Genomic DNA, 7,467 nt, shown 5'->3' with positions numbered 1-7,467 from the left:
AGGTAAATTATAACATATGATAGAAGATACTAATTCTATGAGAATATTAGTGCAGGGTCAGGGATGAGGAATACTGGGGTGGGGGGCACAGAATTGCACAGGCTATTGGTTTCTCAGCACTTTCCATTTCTGGGGGAGCCTGTCTCTACATACCTGTTCATTCCCAAGAGTTGGTGAGTTGAGGGGGGGTGGTCTCAAGGAAAGAGGGACAGTGTTTGTTCTCTGGGAGGATGGCCTTGGCACCTGCTTCTGGAACCAGTTTGCCTTTGTAATCAAAACTCACAGTATGGGGCACAGCTTCACTTTACAGAGAGCCCAAAGCTTCTTACACTAAAGAGCTGTCATTCTGGAACCCAACCTTCCTGAGCCTGGGTCTTGCTGATACCCAAGAGGAGAGCAGAAATTCTGAACACGCCTCAGTAAGAGCCATCTCTACCATCAGCATCACCACCATCTCTGTCACAACCAACATCATCACCATGACTATTACCATCACCACTACCATCATCACCATTGTGTCCATCACCACCATCACTATGACTGACCATAGTCACTGGAGTCCTGGGATCAAGTCCCACGTCGGTCTGCCATTACCACCATCACTATGACCATCACCATGACCACCATTACTGCCATTACCACCATCACCATCACTATCATCACCATCATTTCCATCGCCATCATCATCACCATCGCCACCATCCCACCATCTTCACCTCCAATATCATCATCATCATCACCATTTATGATACTCATCGTTGAGTAGCTCCTGTGTACCAGACACTCTATGTGACTATGTGATATAGATATACTCATTTCCGTTTTACAGATGAAGAATCGGAGGCTGAGAGATCACCCAGATCTGTACCTATCACTATACTTTCCCCTACTAAACCTGTCCTGGGGGCACCTGGGGGGCTCAGCGGTTGAGCATCTGCCTTCGGCTCAGGTCATGATCCCAGGGATCGAGTCCCACATCGGGTTCCCTTTGGGAAGCCTGCTTCTCCCTCTGCCTGTGTCTCTGCCTCTCTCTGTGTCTCTCATGCATAAATAAATAAAATCTTAAAAAAAAATAATAAACCTGTCCTGGGACTGTCTCGAAGCCTGAAATTCATACTATTAGGGCCTTCTGTATCCTAAAGCTGGGGAAGAACAGCTCTGAGTCCGAAAAGTACATGTATGGAGACATAGGCTTCATTCAAGAGTTCGCTCGTCATCACCTTGGCTGGAATGCATGATTTCCATAAAATAAGAGATAACCAGTCTAAAGATGGTACTGGCCAGCCCTGCTAAGGGACCTGATGTACGCGGTAGGCTTCCTCTGCAATGATTAGAATCCAGTTCCTTCAGATTTCCCCGAGGAGAAACTGAGGCAAAGAGGGTTTAGGAGACCAGATGTCTAGTCACCTGACTTGCACGTGAACTCGGGCAGTGGCCCCATCTGTACCGTAAGTGTGAGTTGGATGGGAAGTCTTCCCCCAGCTCTGGAGGTCTGAAACTCTAAGTCACGGTGGGAAAGGTCAGAGTCTGGCCATCTGGGGAAGAGAGGCCCCCTGGAAACCTTTGGGCCTGACCGACCAACCTGGGTCTAGAAGCTGTGGTTTGTCCCGCTAAGGTCTAAGGTCTTAGAGATTCAGCAGCTCTCTTCCCTTACACGCTTGGGTTTTTGTTTTGTTTTTTAAGATTTTACTTATTTATTTATGTGAGAGAGATAGTGAGAGAGAGAGATAGTGAGAGAGAGGGAGAGGCGTTGGGGAGGGCAGATGAGAAGCAGACTCGCTGCATAGCAGGGAGCCCTACGCAGAGCTCGATCCCAGGACCCTGGCATTATGGCCTGAGCCAAACCCAGGCGCCCATTCCCTCACACTTTGAAGTGCCGCCCTAGAGATGTCACAAGGTGGGAGTCGAACCTCCGTGCGCTGCCCAGCCCTGTGTCCCAGTGAGCAGGCTCCGTTGCACACAGCTGTTCCTTCTAGTTGGCTTACCCCAGCCAGGCAACCCTCGGCCCCTCCTGCCTTCCTCTCTCCTTTCCCTCCCTCCCTCCCTCCACTTTCTATAGAAGGGCGGGGAGGGGGGGGGGTGACCATGCTGCTCTCAGCATGGGGCGCTCCAGCCCTCCCCCAGGGGCCTCCCCGCCCCAGCTCAGCCTCTGGGGAAGGCTCATTCTTTTGGTGTGTGTGTGTGTGTGTGTGTACAGTTATCTTTTAAAACTGTGGTAAAGGGGATCCCTGGGTGACTCAGCGGTTGAGCGTCTGCCTTCGGCCCAGGGTGTGATCCTGGAGTCCCGGGATCAAATCCCGAGTCGGGCTCCCTGCATGGAGCCTGCTTCTCCCTCTGCCTGTGTCTCTGCCTCTCTCTGTGTCTCTGTGTGTCTCTGATGAATAAATAAATAAAATCTCAAAAAAAAAAATAAAACTGTGGCAAAATATACACAACGTAAAATGTACCATCTTAATCGCTTCTATGTGTGCGGCTCAGCGGTGTTAGGTACGTTCACATTATGGCGCAACCCCTCTCCAGCGCCCTTCCCCTCTCATAAAACTGAAACTCTACACCCATTAAATAACAACTCCCCATTCCTTCCTCCCTCCAGCCCCTGGCAACCACTCTTCTACTCTCCTGGCTCTCTGAGTGACTGCTCTAGGCACCTCGTCACGCAGTAGCAGTATTTGTCCCTTTGTGACCAGCTTATTTCATTCTGGGGCATTCTGTCCCCGGCCCGGCCTGCCCTGTGTCCCCTCCCCTGCCTTTGCTGGTACTCTTGCCTCTGCCCCAAAGGCCCAGCCACACCTGTTGTCACCCTGTGCATCCTGCTGGAGGCTCAAAGCCTCCTCCTCTGTAACTGGGGCAGTGACTCCCTCCTGTGCCCCACTCTGTGCCTTCCTCTTCTGTCTCAAATGATGACTTGCCATACTGGACGGAATAGAGCTTCAGGGGTCATGTCTGTGTGTCCAGGCCAGGGCCGAGCAAAGGATAGGTACCGAGGGGACCATTAAAGCATTATTGAATGAACGAATGAATGAATGAATGAATGAGTAGATGGACAAACCCAATCCAGCTTTTACTTGCACACAAAAGAGTAAGAAATGGTTCTTTGGGGCACCTGGGTGGCTCAGTGGTTGAGTGTCTGCCTTGGGCTCAGGTTGTGATCCCAGGGTCCTGGGATCGAGTCCCACATGGGGCTCCCTGCATGTCTCTCAAGAATAAATGAATAAAATCTTTAAAAAGAAAAGAAAAGAAAAGAAAAGAAAAGAAAAGAAAAGAAAAGAAAAGAAAAGAAAAGAAAAGAAAGAAAAGGTTCTTTGTTGACTTCAACTGGATTCCAGCAGAGAGAAGCAAAGACCATTTTGGGCTTTTGACTCATACTTGGACTTAGATACATCCTGGTGCAGGCTGGTGCCCAGGTAAGTGACAGGGCAGGAGGTAGTGGTTCCTTTTTTTTTTCTTCTTTTTTTCATAAAGATTTTCTTTTCTTTCTTTCTTTCTTTCTTTCTTTCTTTCTTTCTTTCTTTCTTCTTTCTTTTTCTTTCTTTCTTCTTTCTCTTTCTTTTCTTTTCTTTTTTTTATTCATAAGAGACAGAGACAGAGAGAGAGGTGCAGAGACACAGGCAGAAGGAGAAGCAGGCTCCATGCAGGGATCCCGATGGGGGACTCGATCCCAGGTCTCCAGGATCACGCCCTGGGCTGAAGGCGGCGCTAAACCACGGAGCCACCCGGGCTGCCCTCATAAAGATTTTCTTAAAAGATTTATTTATTTATTTATTATAGAGAGAGGAAGCAGAGGGGCAGAGGGAGGGGGAGAAGGAGAGAAGCAGACTCCCTCTGAGCACAGAGCTCCACACGGGGTTCCATCCCACAAGCTCTGAGATCATGGCCTGAGCCGAAATCGAGAGTTGGATGCTTAACCAACTGAGCCACCCGGGCAGCCCAGGAGGTCGCGGTTCCTAATTCTCAGACTTCTCTGGGCCTGGCCTCTGTTCCACCTCAGTGAATTTCCAGAGGTCAGGGCCGGCTAGCACCCCCATTTCACAGATGGAAAACCTGAGCCCGGGTAGCAGATCAGGACCAGCTCCCTCCTCCCTTCCCAGGATTGGCCTCTACGCCCATCTGCCTCCCTGACTCAGCCTTCTGTGGTTTTCAAAAGATTTAAACTGCAGGCAGAGGCCTGGCTCCCGCAGAAGGACAGGAAGGGGCAGGGTGTGGGTGAGGAGGGGGCGGCGTTGCCGAGGTCCAGGCCGCCCTCCTGGGCCCCAGCACGCGAGGCCGTGGTGAAGCCCTCCAGTGTCCTTTGTTCCCTGGAAGAGTGGCCGCTCAGAGGCTGCTGGCTTTGTCTGGAAGAGCCTGGCCTGTGATCAGCCCCTCCCAGAGGCCCCTTCCCGCTGCCCACAAGGGCTCCTTTCAGCCTCCTCTGTTGACACCTGTGGGCCCTCAGACCCCCATCCTCACCCCCAAGGAGCCATCTTCAGCTTCCCCCGCTCCCCGCAACCCTCCTGGTGTCTGCTCAGAGTTGAGTCCTTCCAGCAGGGACGTCTGAGAGTTCCTGGCTCTACCATCCTCTTCTACAAATGGGGAAGCAGAGCCTCAGAGAGATCACAGAGGGGAGTGAAGGGAAGGACCTGGACCTCAGGCCTCCGGATTCCCCGGCCAGTGGGGTGGTCTCAGCACCCAGCCTCCCCCAGCAGCCTCTCCCCTCCTGCCCCTGCCCCCTCCACCCCCCTGGCCCGAGGGGAACCATCCCAGGCCCACACCCCACTCCTTTCAAGTCCACAGCACCAGAAGCCTACAGGGTGATAAGATCATAGACTCAGCACTGGTCAAGCGAAGCATAGCAGCAGCCTCTTTCCATCACCCAGATTGGAAAACAGGCCCAGAGCAGGACAGGGCCTCTTTGTGGCCACATTAGAAGTCTGGTTTCTTCCCTCCCCTGATAGTGGGCCTTAGGGTTGGGGCCTGGCTACCCCGACACTGTGCCCTCCATCTCCTGGCCTCTGGCACCGTCAGGCTGCAGATCTTGCCCCTCCTGGCCTCCTGCTCCGGGCTCAGGTCATGCCTGCAGCCGGCTCCCTGGCCTTCAGCTGAGCAGGAGGCTGGGGCTGTACCCGTGACCCCCTGTCCTCACCCAGCAGCCCCTCTCTGCCAGCCTCGGCTCAGAAGAGAGAAAGTTCCCGAGTAGCAGAAGGGAGAAGGCCCTAGCGTCTGGCAGCATCCGCAGCACTGCCCTTCGCCTTCCCAGCGCCTACTCACTCAGCTCTTCTTCTGGCTCCGAGGACTCAAAGTCCTGAGCCGGCATCCAGCCTGCGTGGGCGCCCTGCAGACTCTGGGGGTTCGGAGACCAGCAGCAGTCCTCCTGTGCGCCCGAGATGGACAGGCAGGTGACTGGGGAGGGAGAGCGGGAGCTGGCAGGGGCAGTACCAGGTGAGCACACCAGAAGGCCCAAGGAAAGGTGCCGCCTCAAACCTTTAGGTGGAGAGACAAACTTCACAGTCAGGCTCAGACGGGGAGACAGAGAGAGGGAGAGAGGAACAGAAAGGGAAGGACAGTGGAGGGGGGGGTGGGGGGAGAGAGAGAGAGACAGATCGATATAGGGTGGGGCAGAGCCGGACAGGAAGGAGAGACAGAAAGGTGGGAGGCAGGCTAGACTGGGCGAGGCGAGGTTGGGCTAGAGAGACGGTAACGGGGATGGAAGGAGAGACTTGGGGCCTGGGACAGGTGGGCAGCAGAAGGACAAGGACACAGAAAGAGAGGAAGGAGCCAAACGGGAGTTACTGACGGACCCACCAGTAGGCACCCGTGTGCAGAGCTTCTGCTGTGTTCTCATCAGACCGAGTGCTGTGCGGTGTGTCTCAGGCAGGCCACTTACCCATCTCCGGGGGCCTTCACCCAACTCCAGGGACTGGGTCCCAGGCAGAGTCCCCAGCCACGGAGGGAGCAGAGTCCAGGCCCTGGAAAGGGAGGTTTCTGGGCAAAGAGCTGTGAGCTCTGTGCATGCGTAGGGGGTGGGAGGAGGGAGGATCTCAGGCAAAACTTCTCCTAGCTCAGTCACTGCCCTGGCACATCATGTGGCCTCTGTGGGCCTCCATTTCCTCCAGATGTGACGGTGAGTATGGCTAGAGCAGGGGTCTCTGAGAGCTCCTGCCCTAAGGCCTGGCTTTGGCTCAGGCTCTTTCTTTGCAGCTAATTTACTGCTCTCTCCTACTTAACTCATGACCTTTACCTCATAGTCCAAGGCGGCTGCTTGAGATCCAGCCGTCACACCTGCATTTCAGCCAGCTGGAAGGAGGAAGGAGGAAAGAAAACATCTGTCTTGTAAAGAACACCTCTCTTCAGAAGTTACAGTCAACACTTCCTTTTCCATCTCGTTGGCCAGTTCCTAGTCTCGGGGCTGTATGTCAGCTTCAGGAGAGGCCGGGGTCACAGTCTCACACAGCTCAGAGATGCCTGCGCAGCTGCTCTCACGCAGCAGGCTTCCATACAGCCTTAGAGTGTTTACCTTTTGTTTACTCGATACGTAGGTAGATAGACAGATTGTAAATACACATTTCGAGCGATGAAAATCCTCCTTCGTTGCCCCAAACTCCTCCCTGTCCCGAGTGTGGCCACTATGAACAATTTGCTGTGCGTCTACTAGATTCATTTTTTTAAATTTTTTTATTTATTTATGATAGTCACAGAGAGAGAGAGAGAGGCAGAGACACAGGCAGAGGGAGAAGCAGGCTCCACGCACCGGGAGCCCGACGTGGGATTCGATCCCGGGTCTCCAGGATTGCGCCCTGGGCCAAAGGCAGGTGCCAAACCGCTGCGCCACCCAGGGATCCCTAGATTCATTTTCTGGTGTATTTACACACACACGTACATGCACGCACCTGTGCACATAAAGAGTGGGGCCACGATTCGTGTGCTGCTCGGCGCCTGGCGTTCATGGCTGGCACACTTGGCGCCGGGACCTGGAGGTCGGAGCATCCCGTCCCTGAGGAAGGACCTCACTCTACAAGACTTAGCAAAGCCGAGCGGTGGACTTGGGCTTGTTGCCAACTTCTGCATGACGAGGGGCCTTGGAAGAGGCAGGGCAACTTCCCTGCATTTGTATGCAAAGGGTCTTTGAGGGTAGATTTCCTGAAAAGGGGCCAAGGGGAGTTCTCGGAGTTGTGGGTTTACCCCTTTCCGCGTCATATCTCTTCTCAGGGCTATGCCCTCTGTCTGGGTCCTCATCACCTCGGGGTGGCAATCCCCCATCCTAAAGCCTGTGCTCCGTAGGCTGCCCAAGCTTTTTGTTGGCTGTACCCCCTTTCTCCTTGGAGGAGGAGGAAGGTGCCTCCCTGGGTGTCCATCTCCTGGGGATTTAGGGCTTTGATTCTTTGCCCCTTCCCCCCTCCCCCCGGCTGCCCCAGTACCACCAGTGCTGTTTACCCCTCCAGGGCTCTGGAGGAGGAGGGGAGAGCCTGAGCCTACCTCCAGTGAACAGAGAGG

Source organism: Canis aureus, chromosome 32 (genome assembly GCF_053574225.1).
Source record: "Canis aureus isolate CA01 chromosome 32, VMU_Caureus_v.1.0, whole genome shotgun sequence".
In the NCBI taxonomy this organism is placed as follows: Eukaryota; Metazoa; Chordata; class Mammalia; order Carnivora; family Canidae; genus Canis; species Canis aureus.
The sequence above is the reverse complement of the archived record's forward strand: the minus strand, read 5'-3'. Positions refer to the sequence as shown.